Source organism: Camelus ferus, chromosome 1 (genome assembly GCF_009834535.1).
Source record: "Camelus ferus isolate YT-003-E chromosome 1, BCGSAC_Cfer_1.0, whole genome shotgun sequence".
NCBI lineage: Eukaryota > Metazoa > Chordata > Mammalia > Artiodactyla > Camelidae > Camelus > Camelus ferus.
The window spans coordinates 111182683-111205730 of record NC_045696.1 but is presented as its reverse complement, the minus strand read 5'-3'; the positions used below and the strand labels follow the sequence as shown (position 1 = coordinate 111205730).

The 23048-nt window shown below is 44.7% G+C and overlaps 1 protein-coding gene across 6 annotated transcripts in view; it reads left to right on the top strand.

Moving 5' to 3' along the window:
• LRRC3B (leucine rich repeat containing 3B) overlaps positions 1–23048 on the top strand; it is an 80237-nt gene that overhangs the window by 9140 nt on the left and 48049 nt on the right. The window contains exon 1 of one of the 6 annotated variants that reach the window (XM_032488371.1): positions 16338–16505. The exons of 4 other annotated variants lie outside the window; for them this stretch is intronic. The gene's annotated coding sequence lies outside the window, so the exon portion shown is untranslated. Of the gene's footprint in view, positions 1–16337; positions 16506–22618; positions 22909–23048 lie in introns of those variants that run through there. One more of the 6 variants, XM_032488382.1, reaches the window with a different exon arrangement.

The window sequence follows — 23048 nt, the reverse complement described above, 5'->3', positions numbered from 1 at the left end:
GGCAGATGGAGGGAGACCCACCGGAAAAGACCAGAATCTGGAGAATGGTTAAACTGGATAGCAAGGCCTTGAGTGATGGCGAGGGCCTGAGGGCCTGGAGTGTTCCCTACGCACGCGGCTCGTGTTGTCCCGTGTTGGGGGAAGGTGACAGGGCATCCCTGCTCCTGGAGATCACGGTGTTTCTTTCTGTTCTGTGGGTGATGTGGAACTTGCTTAGAAGAATAAAAGGCTCTTCCAGGAAAGCTTTTGACTTTGCAAGGGGGATGCAGCCTCTCAGAAATATATATCGAATATTTGATTGGGAGCCAAGCCCCTGGGTTCTAGTTCCAGCTTTGGCCCTAACCAGCTCTGTGTCTTTGGACTGGTTAAGATGACTTCCCCAGTAAGTGGATGATTGGAAGCCAGATGGTTTCGAAAGCCCCTCCCAGTGCGGTGGCTTCCAGAGGCATTGTTTTATTTACGCTCCGGATGATGGTTTTCCTCTTCAAGCTGGTTCTGACTTCTTTGCTTAGGCCTTCCAGCCCTTGTGTACCACAGATCCAATAAGGATAGATGGAGACACTCCACAATCCCGAGGCTCTGTGACTAGAGTCAGGGGGTGGGAGTGGGGAGGTGGAAGGGATTACAGCCAGCAGGCCAAGGGACAGAGTAGGAAAGGACTGGAACACTCTATAACTTTCCTCGCAGCAATGACCATCACTCAGGAAGGGCGTAGGAAAGATGGAGGAGGAGTTCCGAACATTTCGACTGTGTGCTCATCTGTGTCTAACTCCTTATAACCGTATAATCATGTCACTCCCTCCTAAAAACTTTCAAGTGACTCCTGGTTGCATCTCAGAGGATTACATCCTTATTACGGGTTAATAGGTCCTTCATCACCCGGTCCCACCTGTCTCTCCATCTGACATTTTCCTTGGCACACCTACGCCCCGATGTGTTAGAGCTGGTGTGTTAGTACTGGCTAGTACTGACGAGGGTTCACGTGTCTTCTCTCAACTCTGCGCTCAGTGATATCATATTGTAGCTTGAAATCTGGTATGGTAGCGGCATTTACACCACAGAAACTGACAGACGTTATAAAGCAATGCCTTTTTTTTCCCTGGAGTGTCTCTTGTTAAAATTTACTAGCACGCACCGCTGCCCCTGCCCCGTTCGCCATTCTCGACTCCTGACAGTTCATCAGACAAATGAACTCTCTCCTTCTCGCTCACTTTCCCTTCTTCTGTCCCTCCCTTCATTCTGTCTTACTCTTCATCTACCAACTCATCCAAAGGTAGCCAGACTCTATTCTCATTCCTCTTCTGCCCCTTAATAGCTGAGTGAGTGAATCTGGGAAAATTTCCTAACTTTTAATATGCCTCAGTTTTCTCTGTGTAAAATGGGTATAATAATGGGTCATTGTGAGGCTTAAGTGAGGCTTACCATATGTATAAGGTGCTTTGAATAGTGTCTGGCACAATCTTATTTTACCACTATTTTAGTATTTGTTATTAGTATTGATCATAACATTATTGATTGCTTATTATGTCCACAGCACATATGAAAAGAGGTTCAGTAAAACAAGCACAAGATAATGTTTAAGAGTCTTGAACAAAGCCTGGTTAGTTCTCGCAAGGTTATCAGAATTGATTTCTTGGAGCCAGGGGCATTTGAACTGAATCTCGAAAGACTGATTACATATACCCACCAACCGCGCAAGCCTGATGGTGGCATCTCGGGAGAAGGCAAGTCACGTGAGCACAGGCCCAGAAGAGGGACCGGCATGCTCTGCTAGGGTTTTGTGTAGCCAGGCATGAGATCATGGAGGGAGAGGAGTCCTTGATCATATTCAGGTGGCACAAGATCCCCGGGGAAGCGAGCTCAGGGTCCTGCTAGCTCTGCCTTCCTGTTGCCTGCACAAGCGCTGCAGGTTTGAGCTTCGGATTTTCCCCCCAAAGTCAGAAATCTAGGTTTTACTGTGGAAGCTCCTAATGTTTAATGGTAAAGCTAATTCAATTTAAAAAATAAACAAAACAAAGCACATCCAGAGGCTGTCTTCAGGCTCCTGCTGGAGAGTGGGACTCTCCATCCCCAAGCTGTGCCAAGCTAAGGCCTGCAGTTGGAATTTCTGATTTTGAATGTGATCCGGCCAGTCTCTGTGTGGCCACCGTGAGAGTCACCCCAGGGCTCTGAGCCCTGGCTGTCTGCCAGATGGCTCTCCTGTTCCCTGTCCTACATACCTTGCTGTAAGGAGCTAAAAGCCCTTGCAAAGAACCAATTCGAATTGTCCCTAGGCCCTGTGTGCTGTGGCCGAGCGGTACTCAGGACAGCCCCAGCCTGATTTCAGTTCACCCAGAGACACCCGAATATCCTCACTTGCCTCTTCAATTTTAACAGTAGATGGGGGAAGAGACATGTAGGAGTGTGTTCTCCCCCTTCGTTCTGTTGAAAACATCACTAGGAGCTTGACATTCCGTTGTGGAAGTCTGGATGTCACAGACCCAGCTAAGAGCTATTGATTGCTTCTGCATGGATTCAAGATCAAGGGGAAACGGTGCACCCAGCCGCCATGTGGTGTGTGTGTTGATTGTTTGCTTGCGGGGGGCGGGGGGGTGATTCTCTGATAGGTCAGTCGCCCTGGGTGTTAGTTGGGGTCATGTCTAGATTTGCACTTACATGGGTGAAATTTCCCCTCTTTTACTCCCTTTCCATTCCAGGCTGCCTGCGATTGTGCAGGCTTTTAAGAAGTGATCAGACCTTGGAAGAGCTGAATTATTTCCAGTTGAGGGGTTGAGCTTGGTGGATGCTGGCTTCTACAGCCGAGAGGTGGAGGAGCACCCAGCCTACTTCATCAGGCCTGGTTGAAAGCACTCTGTAATTGCAGCTTTGTGAACATCTCAGGCTTATTATAATACAGTGAATCTGGGTATTATTCTGATTTTGTGTTATTTTTGTTTCATTGTATTGCCTGATTGAACTTGATGTTGAGAAGCGTTAGAGCTGCAGACAGGCCTTGAAGGAAGGATTTGTGACTTACCTGGATTTTGGCTTCACTACGGGGATCCCTGCTGCAGGAGCTGACCTGGGTGTCAGAGGCCATTTCACTCTCCTCCAAGCCCTCAGCCTCTTGGGCCCTCAGGACTGAGCTGTGAGATGCTGCAGGAGCTCTCACCCCTGCTGGTGTCTGGGACCCTGACCCCCCCCCCCCCCAACCCACTGCAGGAGCCAAACCCCAGAGAAGCCAACAACCTACTCTTCTGAGGTGGATTTGAAGCAGTTAGGTCTGTTGAATTAACAGAGGTAAAATAGCACATTTGCTGTGAAGGAGGTGTGATGGTGTTTGGAGATGGGGCCTTTGGGAGGTGATTAGGTCGGGGTGAGGTCAGGAGGGTGGGGCCGACAGCAGAAAGCTTGCCTCCTCTTGTTTCGCCCACACACCCCATCGGAAGGCCACGTGAGGATCCAGCAAGCGCACGGCCTTCGGCAACCCAAGGAGAGGGCTCTCACCAGACACTGACCATGCTGTCACTTTGATCTTGAACCTCCAGTCACCAAAACTGGGAGAAATTAATTCCTGTTGCACTCCGTCTATGGTATTTTGTCACGGCAGCCTGAGCCGACCAAGACAGAAGTCGCCATAGCTTAGCCAGGCACCTAGCCACCTTGTGCAACATCTCTGAGCAGAGATGTACCTTTTTCATACCGCCGTATCTGATGCTCGCCACCAACCTGGCACACAGTAGGCCCTCAGTAGCTACTTATTGAATGAAAGAATGAATAAATACTAATGCATGGAGTGGAAAACCTCCAATTTATAAGCAAACATTTGAAAAGTTCATTTGAGTGTTGGAGATTTCCTTCAATTGTGGCTTGAGATGAAGGAAAAATAAATTCTTTTAGAGAAGAAGCTGTTAATAGCTTGCACTGTTTACCAACTCACACCTCGTAGGGTCTCCTACAACTCTTCTCCGTAAAGAGATGCCGCGCTGGGCTGCTGACCTCCCAAAACCTAAGTTTAGTAAAATAGCAAAGAAAAATCATTTCTTTATGAGAGAATCATAGAACCGCAACATTGGAAAGGACTTCTGAGGTCCTTTTTAATTTAAAATATCCAGTGGGCAGATGGCCAGAGAAGGATGTGATGTCTTTTCTGACAAAATGGTGGCTTTAGGGGGTCTTTCCTTCCTCTGAGAAATTCCGCAGACACTGTGAGCAGTTTGCTCCATGGCTTTTGCCATTTGAGAATGAAAGAGCTATTTCCTCAAGATGCTCTTCATCTTTATTCATATCTGGGAGCAGATGAGTTCAGCGTGTGTGGGTGTGGGATTTGAGGAGCTTGAACGGCTTAGGTAGCAGTTGGCGTGCCGGTCGTGTGATGAGGAACATGTATCGACAATATTAAATTGTGGGCTGAATCTTGGTTTTGGCGTTTAAAAAAAAAAAAGAATACAATTTCTAAAAGCATTGTTTTTATGCCAGGGGTGTTTCTCAATGTTGGGTCAACAGTGCTGAGAAATGCAGGCCTCCAATATGCATCACGTTCTTCTCCCTTGCCTGGTTTTCCTATGTCAGCCCTGCTAAACTTCTTTCTGAACTGGAAGGTGCTGTGGAGTTTCTAAATATACATCCATATGGGACTCAACTGATGGAGGGAAATAGCTTCAGTAATAACAGGCAAAACTTTAATCACTTTTCATATTGAAGGTGGAAGAGCCAACTGGGTTCCAAGAGAAATTAATGGTATTTGAGTCGCTAGGAAGTTGCTGTTTGCTTCCCAGGCTCTAAAATCTCTGTCATCACCAGCTTCCAGGGCTTTCTTGGGTGAAGCTGTATACCATCGCTTCTTTAAAAAGTCATCTTCCTTTCTCTACCATTTCTTTGTGCTGACAGTAACAGAGGAGGAGTACAGAGAAACTTTCTTATACTTGGTGGTGGGTGGCGTAAGCAGTGTGAGCCTGACCATGTGCGGCTCTAGGTAACAGTGTGGAGTCTACAAGGAGGAGGTGTCTTTAGTCAAGAACACGTGGCTTTTCAGGGCCCTGGATTAGGAACAGAATGCTTAGGTTGGGGGTTTTAACCATTTTTCTTGATATGTATCCTTTTGGCCGTCTAGTGAAACCTATGTATCCCTTCTTATTTTTTATGTAAAATTCATATTTTTAATTTATTTAAATAAAGTGTAAAAACATTTTTCAATGTAAAAAGTACATAGAATTAGAAAGAACAACAACAAAAAAATACACAGATACACTGACTTTCACAGAAGTTAACATTATGCACGACCTCTCTCTCTGTCCGATCTGTCATCAGTATTTTAAAAATGACTTTAAATAACACACTTTAATAGTTAGCTTACTCATCAGATGTGCTTGAACTTGCCTGGTATAGACTTGTAACTCACATGCCTATCATATTTCCAAAGACAGTGTTAACTTATAAGTAATCCAACATTCTCATTTGAACTGTCCATGTTTGCAAAACTGTAACAAATAATTTAAATGGTTGACTTTTTTCCACACGTGTCCATGAAGGAGAAGCAGGTGTAGATAGGTAAGACCATAAAACATCCTAGAAGTCTGGATCACTAGGTAGAGAATGCATTGAATGACTACCACATTAGAAACTGACCAAGAGTTTTCCTCTGTATATTATGAAGGGCTATGGTCAGGAAGAATTAACTATCATGATTTTAAAGTCATGATGTGCATAAATGATATTTTCAGGATTTCTGGAACAACGGTGTTTTCATGTGAAAAAAAAAAAGCTGTGGTGACATCATAGGTACCGATAATAATAAAGTACTTTGTTGCTGGCCTTTAAAATGGAAGGAAATGCTTAAATCCAGGTGGAGATCAGTGGAAAAAAAAATCAGAAAAGACCTTCCACTGTTGTGGCCCTCTGTATTTTAGCCATGGCCACACTGTGGGTGTGGACCTTGAGTTAAAAACCTCTGCCTCAAGGTGTGAGTGAACACCTGAGAATAACCAAAGCGGTTTTCAGATGGACGAGACCCGTTAGAAGGGATTATAAAAGAACGTCATTTTCTGTTTGGTAGTTTATTTCACAAACATGCCAGAATTTAACCTAAAGACTGAGGTTGGCTTCATAACTGATCCCTTTGGAGAGAGATGCCGTCGACTTTATTCAAAATAGTGCTGGATCTTCTTTGAGAGCCAGTAGTATAATATTTTGAATATATTCATCAATGTTAATTCTTAAAGTGTTTCGGGGTGGGTCTGGTGTTTTGAAATAAGCCAAAGCCATTTGAGGTAAGGCTGCTGAATACAGAGGGTGATCAGGGTGTGGAGACATCAGATTGGACTTGAGAAGCCCCAGGCTTCTTTTCAGAAGGGACTGGTCCACGCCCCTGAAGGATGCTCCATCACGGTGGAGGTGGGGTAGGGATGAGATCCAGAAAAGACTACATTTCCGAAATGATAGCATCCTTGGAGTCAGTCTCTAGTTCTCTAGGGTGACAACTTTATACACTTATGTCACTCTGTAAAGTCACATTCCAAGATGGCTTCAACATATTTAGTGACAATATCCAGGATCACAGTCTGTGCAGTCTTGAGTAGAACTGCATTGTCCTGTAGACCTTCAATGCTAGGTTCTTAGGTGATTTAAAATCTCCTAATAGTCACGCTACACGTGTAAAAAGATAAAGGTGAAATTCATTTTAATAATGTATTTTACTTAACCCAATATATCCAAAATTATCATTTAAACATATAAGCAACTTAATATTTATTAAATTTTCTTTCACACTGAGTCTTTGAGATCTAGTGTGTATTTTATACCTACAGCACCTTGCACTTTGGACACCGAATTTTCCTCGGAGACACTTGACCTTTATTTAGATTTCATAAAATTTACTGTTGAAAAATCAGACTCACACATCCAAGTTGTTTCAGATGTACTTAAATGTTTTCCAATAACTACACTGAATGTTCATTTTTAAGTTTAAATGTAAATAAATCCCATTGAAAATCCAACCTTTAGCTCCTCAGTCTCGCTAGCCACATTTCAGGTGCTTGGTGGCCACATGTGACTTGTGGTCACCATATTGGATGGTGCAGGTCAAGGTTATATGGGGCAACAGTTGGAGAGGGGTCCCGAGGCACAGTGTGGACAGTGAAACTGGAAAAATGAAGGCGAGAGGCTTGGCCCTCCAGTTGTTTTTCCTTTTTGTGAATCAGTTCTTTTAGTCTTCTCGTTAATCCAGTATTTTTCCAAAAGCTTCGTATCCCTTCTTTAGAATCTTTCATACAAACCCCCTTAGGGCTTCTGCTTATGACTGTCGACCATCTGCATCCAGGGGCATCCTGTGTCGCTGCTTCCGGGAGGGAAGGTTTGGGGAGAGGGTAGATTCGGTGGGGACAGGAAGCTCGTGCCTCTGCCCCAGGTTCTGATGACCGAGCAGTCAGACCACAGGAGTAGAGTGTCTTGACTCTAAGCCCCACTGGTTGCCCACCTCTCTCCTAGTACCTCTGGTTCTGATTCTGAAAATTTGGGGTAGGGCGCAGGAAATCGCATTTTTATGAAGTCTTCCTTGCTTTCCCTCTCTCTCCCCACTAAGTGATTCAGAGCGGTTTAATTTAAGAACTACTGACCTAAGCATCCTTCCGCTGACTGTATTCTTTTTGCTAGAGGTTTGTCATATTTGTTCTGAAGAGCCAACCTCCTGTGTCTCATTAACCTGGAGAGTTGTAGGCCCTGCCCCAGACCAGCTAAATCAGAGTGTCTGAAAGTGTGGCGTTAGGAATCTGCATTTTTAACAAGGTCCTGAAGTAATTCTTATGCCTGGTGAGCTGTAAAGACTTTAACCTTTATGCAGCCCCTCCAGCTTAGAAATATGCAATTCTTCAATTCCATCCTTTCTTATGCCTCCCTTTGCCCCCACCCCCGTGCCTGACATTTAGAAATCCACATGCCATATTTATTCTGCCTCCTCTGGGTTAAGGTTATTTAACAAGTGTGCATTTGTCCCAGGGACTGGGGACACAGAAATATAGATCATGGGATTCCGTCTCTGACTGGTGAGAGCTTGTAGAAATAGGAGGGAGAGCCAGATCTACGGGAAACTGAGGTCATGGAGCACCACAGTGGAGTGCTGGGTGCCCTGAGGTCACAAAGAAGACTTGAGTTATATGCACCTGGGTCTTGAATTGATGAGAATGGCTTTAAAAAAGGAGCCTCAGAGACCCAGAGTTGATTCAGGAAAGTGACTGTTGATATTCCATCAGACAGGGGAAGGGAAGGACACCTGAAGACTCAGGATGAATTAGGATGTGGGAAGGGGAGCAGAGCCATTATGGATGACACAGCACAATGGATTTATTGTAGAAATCAGACCTTACAGAGTTAGGTGCTCAGGATGCAGAGGTCCGCAAGGGCACAGGTGGAGGAGCAGAGCAAAGTCCCTGCGCAGGGACCAGGGAGGGAGCTGGTGAGATCTACAGAAGGTAGGTCTGCAGGGCTCACAGGGGAACGATGAGGGCTGAAGTGAGGGAAGAGAGGGCAGCTGGAATCGGGGGGGATGGAGTGGAGGCTGCGCCTGCCGGAGGAGCCGGAGGAGCTGACCACACGACTCAGAACTGACGGAGGAAGTGTGACCGTGCATGTGGGTATATGTATGTTACCTACATGTGTACAAATACGGTTTCTGTATGTGGATGGTGTATATGTAGGTGGTTTTAAATCTAAATAGCTGCGTAGGCTGTGGCCTCAGCATGGGGAATGGAGTGAACTGACATCTGAAGCTGTGAGTGAAGTTCCTGGTTTCCACCAGCCTGACCTTGGACAACCCCCCAAGTATCTCTGAGCCTCGGTCTCCTCATCCGGGAAACGCAGACGGTGTGAAACATCAGGAATCATGCGACCCAAGGCATGTATGTTGTAGACCTCGAAGAGTGATATTTTGGAAGACACAGTAGTTCCATCCGTGTCAGAGTTTGCTGAGCAGCGTTTTCCTGGCCCCATTTTCAGTCTTTGCTGAAGGACTGGGAAATGAATAGAGGCAATCAGCCTGATGTCAAGGGACAGCAGCTGTGTCTCTCAGGAGCTGCAGATCTTGTCACTTGTTTGGAGGTTGTCCCCAGCTTGGCCTGGCAACCCTGGCACTTTCTTGTTTCCTTAATTCTTGGGAAAGCCTTTTGCTCTAACTCTGTACTTATACACACACGCACACGTCCACACGCCCATAGACCAGTTTGACCGCATTCTACAGTGTGTCCCCAAGTACCCCAGTGTGCTAAGGGAGGTAGTTTTAGATAGGCATACTTTTTTTTTTTTTGGTTGTATGTATCCTTTGACAGTATAGAAAAAAAGTAAGCATAGCTAAATCATTTATACTGATATTAAGTAATCTTGAATTTTTAAAAAAGTGCATAAATGCTAATACAGATAAAGCTTGAATGTAGCAACATTCTTGCAGGTAGTATGAATGACTAACAAGAGGGCAACTCTGACTTAATTGTGTTGATGAGGCTTTTAACACATTCAGAAAAGGAGACTCTCTTATCAGGTATTACCTGATACTTATGTCAGAAATGTTTTTATTCTTCATGGGTTTGGTATTTCATCCTAAAAAATTCTTTATAGGGACCTGAGTTTTTTATATCTACTTTATATTGGCCACGTGAGGCACTTAAAAGGTTAGACTTTAACCTGGATTTAACTAGGGGGAAATAATTAGGCAAATTAAAATGAAGAGAAATTCTAGAAAACAGCTAGTCCTGTATTTTACAAAAATGTCAATGTCGTAAAACACCAAAAAACAAAACAAAACAAAACAAAACAAAACAACAGGGCTGGAGAATCATTCTAGATTAAAGGAAACTAAAGTGGTCTAGCAACTAAATATAATGTGTGATCCTTGATTGGACCCTGGATCAAAGATAAGAAGTTATAAAGGACATGTTGGGACACTTAGAGAAATTTGAAAACCAACTGCTTATTAGACAATGATGGAGTTATCAATTTTAAATTTTCTGAGTGTGATAATTGTCATATAGGGGACTCAGGGTGAAGTATTTATGGATGAAATACATCGGTGTCTACAACTAACTCTCAAATAGTTCAAGCCCAAATATACATCTGTTCACATACACTCATACACACACTCATAGTGCCCGCATACACACAGATATATATGCACACAAAACATGCAAATGCATAGACACGCAGACGTACATGCCCATGTACACAGACACACATCGACCCATATGTGTACATGCACACATACGTAGTTACATAAGTACAAGGAGAGGGAAAGCAGATGTGACAGAGTATTAACTGCTGGTCAAGCCAGAGGGCCTGTTGTGCAATTCTTGCACCCTTTTGGTAGACTCAGACTTAAAATATTTCAAAATAAAAAGTTGCAGAAAAAATTAACTTGTAAAATAGAGAAATCTGAGAGATAATCTAAGACTTTCATCATGTCGATCAAGAAGTTAAGTGTGGAGAATTTGGATTACATTTTCTTCTTGACCTGACTGAGGAGCATCCTTACCTTGCACAGAGACCTGCAGTTGCTCCGCAGCTAAGATCCCCTCCTCCACGTAACCACTGGACATAAAGCCGGTCTCTGGTCAGCAGAGCCAAGGGTGGTCCAGGGTGGCTGCCTTGATTCTAGTTTGCCCAGGCTTTACTGTTACAGCTGTTAGAGACAATACTGTTCCACACAGAATAGCCTCTGCTCTGGTGTAATAAGATTGTTGTGAATTCAGAAGTCCTTTAGTAAATCTTCGTTGAGTGCCCACTGTCCTCCGGGCATTGTTCTTAGGAGCTGATGGAAGACAGTTGAGATCCCACTTCTCATGGAGATTATGTTCTGGAGTGGGAGGGATAGAAGCAGCTAAGCAGGTAATGAGATGATGGGGCAATTTCAGAACTTGCTGAGTCTTGTAAAGGAAGGTTTATGAGGGTAACATGAGACGGAGGATGATGAGGCAATAGGGTGGCTTCTCCAAGGAGATGACCGATCGTTAACATCTCGGGGAGGAATTTTTTTTTTTTCCATGTTTCTGTTATTTATTCCTGATTCTCCCAGCCTTTGAGTTTCCCCTGATGTCAAGGTCAAGGATCTTCTGAAACGTGACTGTTCTGCTGGGCTGCCCCCCGGGGTCTGGTGCTTCTGGTTCATCCATGCCAAGCGACCCCAGGGCGGGGCCGAGACTGGGTGCGCACCTGTCTTCACTCTCTTGGTGATGAAGGTAGACATTCTCTGTGCCCTTTTCATCTTTATGGTGGACTTTTAAGAAAGTTAAACCCCAAAACCAGAGCAAGCCCATCGTTTGCTCACACTGACACGTGGAGATGAAACTAGAGTTACTGTCCCTGAATAATGCTTCAGGGAGACTCCCAACCAGCGATTTTCAGTAATGCCCCCCCGGCACCCCTCTGAGTTACTAGCTGCTTTTGCTAATTCACTATGACAGGTTTCTAAAGCAATCTGAGTTCATGTAAAAGCAGTGACACAGAGAATATTCAAACTTGCTTAAAGGAGGGTGGGGGAAAGAACTTCTATTACGTCTTCCTTGTAACACCTACCAGGATCCATTTAGATTCATTTCCTGGAGGCATTAAATATGTTTTATTTTTTCTTTTTCAGTCACCTTTCCAGTTTCATCTGATAATTATATTCTATCTGCAGTGCTTGAATTTATCCCAGAGTGTAGAACCAGTCAGCTGATACTCCAGCCCAGAGGCCACCAAGGATAGGCAGGAAAGACAGTATTGCTTAGCATTAGAGAAATTCCAATTTTTAAAATTCAGGCCAAAAGGAAGTCGCTCATATAAAATCACTCAGGAGATGGGCTGGGAGGTGTAAAGGATCCTATGTAGGTTTCAGAATATCAGCGTTCCTTTTATTTCCCCCGATCCCACCGAGGTGCACGAAAGCCGGCCTTCCAGATGGCAGGGTGTGGGCCAGGCAGCACGGTGTACGATAGATAACACATAAGGGGTTTCGAGTCAGAGAACCTGGTTTGAGTCCCAGCCCCGCCACTTACAACTGTGATCTTGGCTCAAGGCCTGGCCCAGAGTAAACACTCAGCAGACAAGAGCCCCGCCCCCTGCTTCTCCCTCATCTTGTTGCTTTAAGCTTGGTTGCGCGCCAGCCTCCCCTCAGCTGCAGTCAGTCGTGCTGGCCCTTGTTCTGTTTGCAGAGCACGGGGAAGCACATTCCTGCTTCAAAGCTGCTGATCGTGCACTTGCTGCTGCTCGGGGTGGCCCTCCCACAGATCACCCCATGGCTTGCTGCTCACCGCTTCCCGTGCTCGGCTCAGATGTCACCACTCCGGGCAGCCCTGCATCTTGGTCACTCTGACACATTGCCCTGATCGTCTTCCCCATGGCTTCTCTCACTGTCCCGAGTTACCTTGATGATGGCTTTGTTTGTTTTCATTTTCTGTCCTGTCCACCCTGAGCTTTGTGGGCTCAGAGGCCTTGACTATTGTGGGTGAACTAGTTCCTGGTACATACTCGTTGCTCCACAAGTATTTGTTGCATGGAAGTTGCCGGAACTCCACTGGAGATGGAAGGGCTTCCCAGGGCTGTTCCGAAGATGAGGTGATACCAGGTTTCTGAGAGTACTTTGGAAACTGTAAACCCTATGCAAATAACACATCATTAAGTCTTCCCTACCTCGTCTGTGAAGCACTCCTTTCCTGTTGCCCCAGACCAAGGCATCCTCTTCATAATTCTTGCAGAACGTGAGTATATTCTCTATGACTATAGACTGTTCCGTGGAGATCTGGCATTTCTGGCATGTGATTTAACTCCTGACACATCTCATTAGCAGGAGTTTCAAATGAAACTTGGAGGGATTCAAAGCAAGAGGGAAAATCCTCCTGCTCAGAAATCGGTGGTCAGCAAGCCATTCACAGGTGCGGCTTCAGGGCTGAGAGCACACAGAGCGGGCAGCATTTCAGCGATGCCCAGTATTCAAGCTACACACCGCTTCCCTGTGCCAAGTCTGGCTTAAAGAAAATGACATCACGTGCCTGGCTTGGGGGGGAGGTGGACATAAATGCGGAGGGTTCGGCTCAGAGGTGACCACAGCTTGTGTCCCTTCAAGACAGCAGAGCTGTGGTCAAGGAGGGCAGTGCCAAAACGAGCCTCTGAGCGCGTCTGGTAAGGGTTGTGCGCGGCGCATCCTGGGTGCCATGTAAGGGTTGTTTCTTCCATCTACCTGCTTTTGTGGAGACTTTTCCACCTTTACTATTGGTAACCTTTCCAGGCTTCAATCAAGATGCAGTATATTGGCTTTGAAAGAGCTTGATTTGAATTGTGGAGGGACATGAAGGGAGTTTCAAGAATCTCAGTCCATTATGCATGTTTGGCAAGATGTGTTTTTTCAGAAGCGTGAAAATCACCCTGAGAGAGACTGAATCAGGCAATGAACGGCGCTGGTCTCAGAGGGTGAACGCCCTTAAAAGGGGTTCAAGTTTCAGTGGAAACTGAAATCTCTAGTTGAAGAAAATAAAACCAAATCCTGGATTACCTGTGGCTCTCAAAATGAATAGTCGCTCTCTTTAGTAATGATTTTGGTAAACTGAGTCAGAAAATGAGCAACCACTCTGTTCCTCTCCCCCGCCTGCTGCCTGGGACAGGGGGCCTCTTTCGCAAACCTACAGAGGAACCCTCACATAAATGCTCACATTCACTGAAAATAAAAGTATATAGTACAAGGATTTTGATGCTTGGTGCACGAATGTTTTAATTATATACTTTTTAATTTGAGTGACTTAAATTAGGATGAAAATTGGAACACCAAATTTCTAATACGGACTATGCCTTCAAATCAACAAATTATCTGTAATAAGGATAAATATATTGACTGGATAAAAATTCTCTTAGATTTGCACTTATCCCTTAAGTCAACTCACAAATAAGAACAGGGCACTTTTCTTTTCTGGAGACCTCAAGGGTTCTTATAGGAAGCTTTAAAGAGGAGAGATGAATTAATTAGCACAAGAGAAATACAGCTCACTCAGAGGATTAAAATGCAACTCTTTTTTTCTTTTTTTTAAATTTAAAATTTAATTTTTGTATTGAAGTATAGTCAGTTACAATATATCAATTTCTGGTGTACAGCACAGTGTTTCAGCCATCCATACACATGCATATATTCGATTTCATACTCTTTTGCATTATAGGTCACTACAAGATATTGACTGTATTTCCCTGTGCTGTACAGTATAAACTTGTTTATCTATTTTATATATACTAGTTAGTATCTGCAAATCTCAAACTCCCAATTTATCCCTTCTCACCCCCTTTCCCCCGAATAATTGTTAAGTTTGTTTACTATGTCTGTGATGTTTTGTAGGTGTTCATTAGTGTCTTTTAAAATTTTTTTTCAATTGAAGTTGCTTACATGTTCAAGAAAAGAGTTCGAAAGAGAAGGCAGATCCTATGAAGGGGCCCCAGGGTTTCACTTTGCAGCGTCTGACTCAAGGCCAGGCTGTCCCGGGGAGAGGGGGTCCCACCACCACACAGAATCTCCTGAACATTAGACAAGTGACTCTTTTTACTTGTTTGCTTGTTTTGGAGGATGGAGAGCTTGTGTTAGCTTTTGTGGAGAAACTAACATTTGAGCTCTAACGTTCAAAGAGAATTCCGCGTTCCTCTGACTTCTCTATGCTGTTTCTTCTGGACTCTTCAGTTCAGAGTATTTCATCTTCGATTCAGAAGACTACGACGTTCCATTGAAGACAGCTTTCCTAGAGGCCAGCTGTGTGACTGTTTTCCCCATGCTCTTACCTTTATATTCTCCAAGTAAAAATAAACTCAAACTCTAGAGTTTTAAGTTTGTGGTGTTTGACCCCTTGTCTCACGTCGTACATTTCCATTGTATCTGAAGGAGAATTTCCGCAGCTCAGGTCTTTATCATTTTTTTGCCTTTACGCACCAGATTTGTTCCTTCTTTACAAACCCCTTCTTCTACGTCAGTTCTTACTTTATATTGCCACCAGATTCATGTTTTGAAAATACCACTTTGAGTGGGTTAGCTCTTCCTTTAAAGCAGTTGGTGACCCTCAGCTATTTATAAAGTCAAATTCCTTCACCAGGCGCTCAAGGCCACCCAAGGCCCGTTCTACTCCTGATCTGTGTCGTGGTGCATCTCAGTGTCATGTTGTGCCATCGTCCCAGCTGTTGGTTGACCCTTCAGCACACTGTACATTTTCTCTCTCCTCTTCCTCTTTTCTTACCCAGTGTTACTGCATCCTTTTGAAAGCTGGGTCAAATACTCAAGCAGAAGTTTTCCTTGACCACTCCTGATTAAAGTAATCTCTCCTTTTTAAAGTAAACTTCTATCTCTTGAATTAATTAGCTCTGTTTTTCGCCTTTTATAAGCTGTGTCCAAGACTATATGTCTTAAGGTCCCAGACCACATCTGATAACTCTGTGTACCCCCTGGTCACTGCCTAGCTTGCCTGCTTCCACATCTCAGGTATTAGTAATGTCTGTTAATTGCTCTCAAAAGTGGGATGATGCTCTTTCTAATAAACAAAAAGGCTGAGTGGCTTCCGTTTCTAAGGAGTCAAATGAGCTTTTCTGTTGAGCTTCAGCAATGGTGTCTGATCACTTTACTTTCAGGATATGAGCTGTTGTATTCCGGGTTCTGAAAGATCCATGAACAACAGCATGAAACATATTTGAAAGAAGGAATCATGCTAGATCTGGAAATGAGGGGAGAGGGGTCACCCATCTCAGCCTGTCAGTGGCATGTCTTGGGGGGCGGTGGGGCAGGCGAAAGCAGACACACCGAGAATTTTAAACTATTGTAAAATGATCTTAGAATTGTTCTGCTTGTAATTATCACCAAACACTGGCACTTCTAAATAATGTCAGTGATAAAATAATGTTTTTCTCCCCAAAATAGGTGTTGCTGTGGTTACTGTTAAATTTTAATGATATTCATAAGTTCCCAATTAACACATTATTATCACTATTTAATAAACTCTGTATTCTACGTGGGGGTCAGTTTGGAGAAGTCCCACGTATGCAGACGTCTCACAGGACCTCAGTCATCCGCTCCGCAAGGGCAGAGCTGTCCTGGGACCCTTCTCTTGCTTCAGGCACAGCTCACGTCTCCAGCACCTGTGATATGGCTGCATTTAAATGATAGATTTGGAATAAACAACAAGAACACAATGGTGGTAAAAATGAACACACCTTGAGTTACAGTATTTCTGTCATACGCTGCGACCGCTCACGGTTTTTATTTGTGTTTAACATTTGGGTACTTCAAGTACACGATTTTGTTTGATGAGGGCACATTTTAGTTTACACATGAAATAGATTTGTTCCGTTCCGTGATTATCACTGAACATCCTTTTTTCATCTAGCCGAGGGGTATGTTAAAACCAGCTTACCCGGAGAGTCATCGATGCTAAGGATTCCTGTGCATTAGTGAGCTTGTTTTCCTGAAGAACAGTTTCCAAGAAGGTCTCCAGAGAAGGGTCTGCACAGATGCCACTGCACCAGAGAGGCCTTTTCCATCGGCCACCTGCAAGGTTAATCACTCCCCTCCCTCCTCCTGCCCCGCTCTGCGTCATTCTGACCCCAGTTAGTTTTTCTCCATTGAGTTTATCACATCCTGATACATTATACATGAGCGTGTGTGTGTGTGTGTGTGGTGGTGTGTGTGTTCCCTTGTTAGAATGTGTCCCCTCTGCTAGTCTCAGGTTCCATGGGGTCAGGAAATGCGCTTTTTTGATGCTGTATCCTGGGCACCTGTCAGATCATCTGGCATGTGGTTGATGCTCAACAAGTATTTGTTGAGTGAATGAATGAAGGAATGAATGAATGAATGAGTGAGTGAATGAATGAATGACAGAAGCATCAGAATAAATCCCACAGAGACCTTTCATTTCGCTTCTTCTCTCTGGAGCCCATCCAAAGTGGGGAGAATGAACAGCCCTTCAGATGGGTTACAGAAGTAACTTTTGCCTATCTTAAAGAATGTGGTTTTCTTGAAGTAAAGGGAACATTGTCCCAACTTACCTACCCATCACTTTAACCCGCAAACCTAACTCAGAAGGTGGCAGGGTAGTAAAAACTTACCATATAGTGAGAATTGACTGTAGTTAGGCCCTTGAATATGGATTATCTCGATATGGATTCTCAAAAAGCTATTTTATAGATGCGAAAATGAAAGCAACAGTGTGATCACCTGGGCCCGCCCAGTCCCCGGGGTGAGGAAGGAAGGAGAGCTGGGGCCTGCGAGGCAGAACCCAGCCCTTCGTGGGATCCTCTCCATTTCTCACCCTCTCTGCTGCTCTGGCACCTGCTCCTGCCAGCATATGCCGCCGGGAAGTGTTGGATGTCACCGCACAGCTGTGAAGTAGGGCGGAAGAGAAAAAGGAATAGCACAGAAGAGCTGGGGAACCTAACGCAGGGCTCCGGAGAGGTGGGGGAGCGATGTCGGCTCAGATTCTGCAAGAATAAAGACGCCCCCCCTGGGGAAGGATGTGTGAGAAGCCTCTAGTCCACAGACTCAACTGTGCACAAGGTGGACGGGCCAGCTTCAGATGTCCATGTAGCAAATTAAGTCCACCTCTGCAAACTTACTCATTATTTTCTGTCTCACTCAATTCAAAGAGTATAAAAAAAAAATCGACAGATGTTTTAGAGCTGTTAAGTCAACTTTTTTAAAAAGTTGCATGCTTTTTTTATTCAAAAGTTTACAATTCTACTAACAAATTATAACAACATAACAAAGTTATAATAACACTAGGGAAAGTAAACAAAGCATCTCCATAAGTATCACAGTACTACAAAGTAGATTCCATTTGTCTTTCTGGATCCTTCCCCTTCCCATTCTTGTCCACAAGCATGCCTGTTTTTATCACGGCATACACCTGTATCGTTAATGTGAGAGAATCTGTTTCCAGAAGGATTTGCTTCCACTGCAGCCAACGCAAGCAAGGTTGTCAGGGTCAAGGAGGAGGGGGAGGGATGACTGTGCCCCCGGTAGATTCACATTTAGGGAGAGGTCACCGCAAAACCAGAGGCTGAGCTTGTGAGATAAAAGAACAAAGGAGGTATCAGAGAATATACTAAGGAAGAGAGAACAAATGTGCCTAAAAGACTGGCTAAAAAACCTTGAACGTAGGTGGGGACAGAACAATGAGGGAAGAAGAAGATACTCGTGGGAATTAATGAAAGGAAAATGACTTGCATCTTCCTGACACTTAGTTCGACTGCCCTGTGTTAACCACAGCTTATATCTGGACAGTTTCTCCATGAAGTCTGGGATTTCTGTCATTTTTCTACAGGCAGAGTAACAAGGATGGCAAAAAGACTGATTTAAAATATTCTCAAGGATGGACTTAGGTATACATGTGAGTTCAGATGTTGCAGAAATTGATCTGTCATTAATCATGTTTTAGGAGAAACTGACATGTCATTTCTTACCGATTTCAGAACCTGGGAGGCTGAGAGAGATGGGAGTATAAAACAAAACATGTAAACTGTCAGACGGAAGAACTCATAGGAAAGAAAGCCTATAGTGTCTTTTAAACACCAGGAAGCTAACCTAAAGTCTAGCAGAGATTTTTGAGAGTTCTTGATCATGCCGGGTGTTTTAGGCTCTTAAATTTTTTCTCTGATCATAGCTCGTAGCCAGGTGTGAGATTTTGCTATGAATTATAATGTCATGCATTTCAGTGCACTCTGAACTGTTTATTTCTGAGAACAGACCATACCCACGTGTGTGCCATATAGCAGTTAGGCAGAGCCGTACTGAAAGACGCCATATTGAAAACAATGGTTCGTCTAATCGAGAGCATTTGGTTTGTAGAGGTGAATTATATCATGTGGCTATGGGAGAAAAAAGTTTATGGTGTCCATACTTTGTGGCACTAGATGGCTATTTTTTCCCCATGTTTAATCAACAATCTGAAATAGTCTGCATGATGCATTTCCTAGATGGGGAAGCAGCCAAAAGCTTGGCTGAGCTGTCGTGATGCCTTCCTGTTCCCGGTGGTCTGTTTCTAATAACCGGCGCTATAACGTAATAGAGTCATGATTGAAAATCCATCAGAGATTTGGGTGTCCTGGAACCAGAGCAGGCCCAGATAGTCCACGATGCTGAGACGGGTGCTCGAGTCTTTCTCATTGCCATTCCGTCTCTACCAAGGTGAGCAAAGACAAGAAACTGTCCAGCAGTGGGCACCTAGGGGAGGTCACAAGTGTCTATGGCAATGGTTCTCAAACTTCGCTGCAGACCGGAAACTCCTGGAGATTTTCTACAGTCCTCCAAGGCCTAGGCTACACCCTATACACATTAAACCAGGATTTCTAAAGCTGGGGCTAAGGCATCAGCAGTGTGAAAAATCTCCCGGGTAGTTCTGATACACGACTGTAAAATGAGAAAGGCAGATTGCTCTGGGAGTACGTCTGAGAAAAGAGAAATAGCAAAGACTTCTTTGACAGGGAGTAAGGAGGGCGTTCTAGGCCAGGGGAAAACACAGGCCGAGAAACAGGTAAGAAAGCACGCAGGGGGACAGCGTAAAGCTCTTCTCGGCTGCCGTAAAAGAGGAGCGAGTATCTGAGCAATGCTGTGTCGGGGCTTGGACGCCAGGCTGATGAAGTCTTAGTGGGAGACGGGTATCACTTTTCATAAGTAGAAGCTCAACCCTAGGAACCACTACCATAAAAATAAAACAAGGTGGTTCTTGTTACACACTCTCACCGGCCAGTCATTCTGAGTTTGAGGCCTGGTCCCTTTGTGAGAAGAGGACGCTGGCAAGTGGTGTGTAAGACAGAGTAGCGCTGAGTAGGGCGGCGGCCGGGAGGATGGAGGAGAGGTACTGGGAACCAGCCGGCTCAGGGACGGACACGCCCGGTCTTTGACCAGCGGCCCTTGTTGGATCTGCTCGGGGTGCTGGGCGTGCTGTCAGTGTTTTCTCAGAGAATACCCTCAGGGTCTGCCATGTGTCAGGTGGATGCTGAGATGTCTAGAAGGAATTGGCGGAGAAACACGGTAAAAATCACAACAGCAAACTTTGGAAGGCACGCTCGTACCTAATCGTTTCCTTTCATCCTGCCTGCAGAAAAGGCAGCTCCTGATGGTTTGGTAGCCCCGAGAAGAAGGTGCTTGTTCTCAGTGTGAATGAACTTCACTGGTAACATACAATTTAACTAAATAGACTTGGTTTTAGAGGTTATCATTTTTAAAATGCAATACTGAATAACGTGAGAATTTGGAATACCATGGAATTTGAAAATAATGTTCTGCATGGCTATAATTTTATGTGGGCACATTTTATTTTGGTGTTTGGGATTGAAGCGATGAGAAAATTACAGTGTCCATATGCGTATGTGTGTGTGTGTCTGTGTGTATGTGTGTGTCTATGTCATGTTCACGAAGCACCGTGTGAAATGAGAACTTCCCAAAGTGAAGCTTTAAGATCACTAAGCAGAGAAAGTAATGGAAGGCGTGAGCCTGCAGTCATGGAGCAAATGGTACGACCCTATCTTTAGAGTCAGCGACCAGTGCATAAAATTCTCTGTAACCCTCTGGGGTTCTCTCAGAACCCACAAGAGGCATAATCATGTCTGTATTTGGGCTACAGGCGTCTTTGGTTTTGTAGACGGTTAGTAAAACCCAATCTAGAGCCTCCTACGATTGCATGACTAAGGCGTTTGCTGATAAGTGGATCTTACTTGACAGCTGACCCAGGATTATTAGTGAAAGCCAGTAGTACTGGAGACAAGTACGCTTCTGTTCATTTCACTTACTCATCTGTCCCATTTGCATCAATGGCACTTACCTTTATCTTTTTAATTGTCTTAACTGTCTTTCCCAGCTGTGTCCTCTTTAGAATGCCAAATGCAGAGCTCCTGTCTCTACTTCCCCATTACAGACCATCCATATCACCTTCGGCTGTCATTCTCCTTGTGTTGTGGTGACAGGAGGGCTCAGCAGTGCACAAGCTAAAGATGAATGATGCCTCCTGGTTACCATGGGTCCTCCATGTGCCATGGTCTGTGCCAAGCATATCACTTCAGTTGTGATATAGCTTAAAATTCACCACAACGTTATTGCTGTTTATGATCACTGTGATACAGATGAGTAAACCAGAGAGGCTGAGGGACCACCTACCAGCTAGCTAGCAGATGATAGAGCCGGACTTCAGAGCCTTGTCTCATCTGCTGCTCTGCCCTGCCTCCGAATGTGCCGGCTTGCCCAGCTCCCCCTCGTTATTTTGGTGCAGCGAGCTGTGAGAGCCCGGGAGCATCCCTGCAGGGATGGATTTGGAGTCTCTGTGAAGCAGAGCAAGAGAGCATGGTGCTGATGCTGCCCCAAATGAGCTGGCATGTGTCATAGCCAAGAAGATCCAACAACAGATCCACCCAAACGTGGCATGACCCAACACAAGTTTATTTCTTAATCACATGATTGTCCAATGAGGTGTTGATGGTGACGTGGAAGAGGAAGGGGACTTCGCTCTGTGTAGTCACCCAGGGACCTTGGTTGGCGGTGGCACTGATTTGTCATTGTTATCTCCATTCCAGTCAGCCAGCATGGAGCAGGCTTAGAGGTGTGAACCTGGGGGGCTTTCATGGACCAAGCCTTCGGAGAGGCGTACACGCCTTACACTCCCATTTCATTGGCTAGAATTCAGTCCTATGGCTATACCTAGTTGCAAAGAAGGCTGTGAAATATAGTCAAGCCCGACATCCAGGAAGAAGAGGACAAAGATTTTAGAGAGAACTCTCATCAGGGAAGCAGAGGAAAGCTTCCCCGTCTAGGAATCCAAAGACTGAGATTTTGGTGTTGATAACCCGTCACAGAGCTACTTGGCAAGTTTCTCATCTGAAAATCAGAATCTCTGTCTCCTGCTGCTTTCCACTCCATAGGGTAACTGAAGATCAAAATGAGCCCTAAGTAAGGTATGTGGATATGCTTTGTAAACAACTAGGGACTTAGCATGGGAGAGTAGGCAAAGCCCTAGACTGGGATATAGAGTCGAAGTTCAAGTTCTGTTTTCTGCTACTTCATACCTGTGCAAGCATGGCCCCCTCATTTGAGGTCTCTGAGCTGCAAAACCTTACCTTCTTTTTACCTTCTTTATAGGGATCCGGAGTATATACAAATCAGTAGCCTTTGTGAGAGTGCTAGAAGACCATTAAAGGTCAAAGTTTTGTTTTTGGTATCACTGGGGACTGTTACCTGGAGAGTGCTTCCTGAACCCCAAACTCCCTGCTCTGTCCTCTCCTGACTTAATGAAGTAGGACATTTAGGCATGAAAATTTTTTTTTCAAAAAACTGAAATAGGTGTTTACAATCCCAGCACACACCACGTGTGACTATACACTCCCCAGGGAACAGCCTGCATCACCTCCATGTTTGAAATTTCCATCACGCCAGGTACGTATAGTCACTGCCCGATTGAGGCTTTCTGAATTACATTCAATTTTAAAATATACTTTCTGGCCACAGACTAAGTGACCAGGGGGCTGCCACAGTGCTGGTCAGTGACTCTGGCACGTAATGCCACGTCTTGTAGCTGCCATTCTCTCGTTGAAGGTCAGGTTTATCCTGAATGGTCACATTCCAACTTGATTATTTGCTAAGTCACTTCTCTGAATGGACGGTGTTAGTCACTTAAACAGACTCGTACTTTCTTTCTGCGCTGAGTAGTTCCAGAATTAGAGTGATTCATTAAGTTACTTTCCTTTTCCTCTTTTATTTTTTCTCGTTGGAGTCTCTTGATACTTCTTAATTCCAGCCAAGGCACTCATTAAGTTCCAGGTGGCCTTCTGGGCCGAGTTGTGCAGAGCGATGATCATCTGGCCTGAGTTTTCATTCATTTCTGGGCTCGCTCAGCTATGAATCGACAGGCAGAGCCTGCTTTTCTAATCGCGGAGTGGGATGACTCACACTTTCATTTTTATGGGTTGTTACAGGTAAGGCTGCATCTCCTTTTTTGAGCTTTCGTAAGTAACGAGACATTAAAGAAAATCAGGAAGAGAGGGGCTACCTTTAGTTCTAGAGTGTATCATAGTACTGATTATCAAATTTAGGCTAATCTTGACTTTACCCTCCC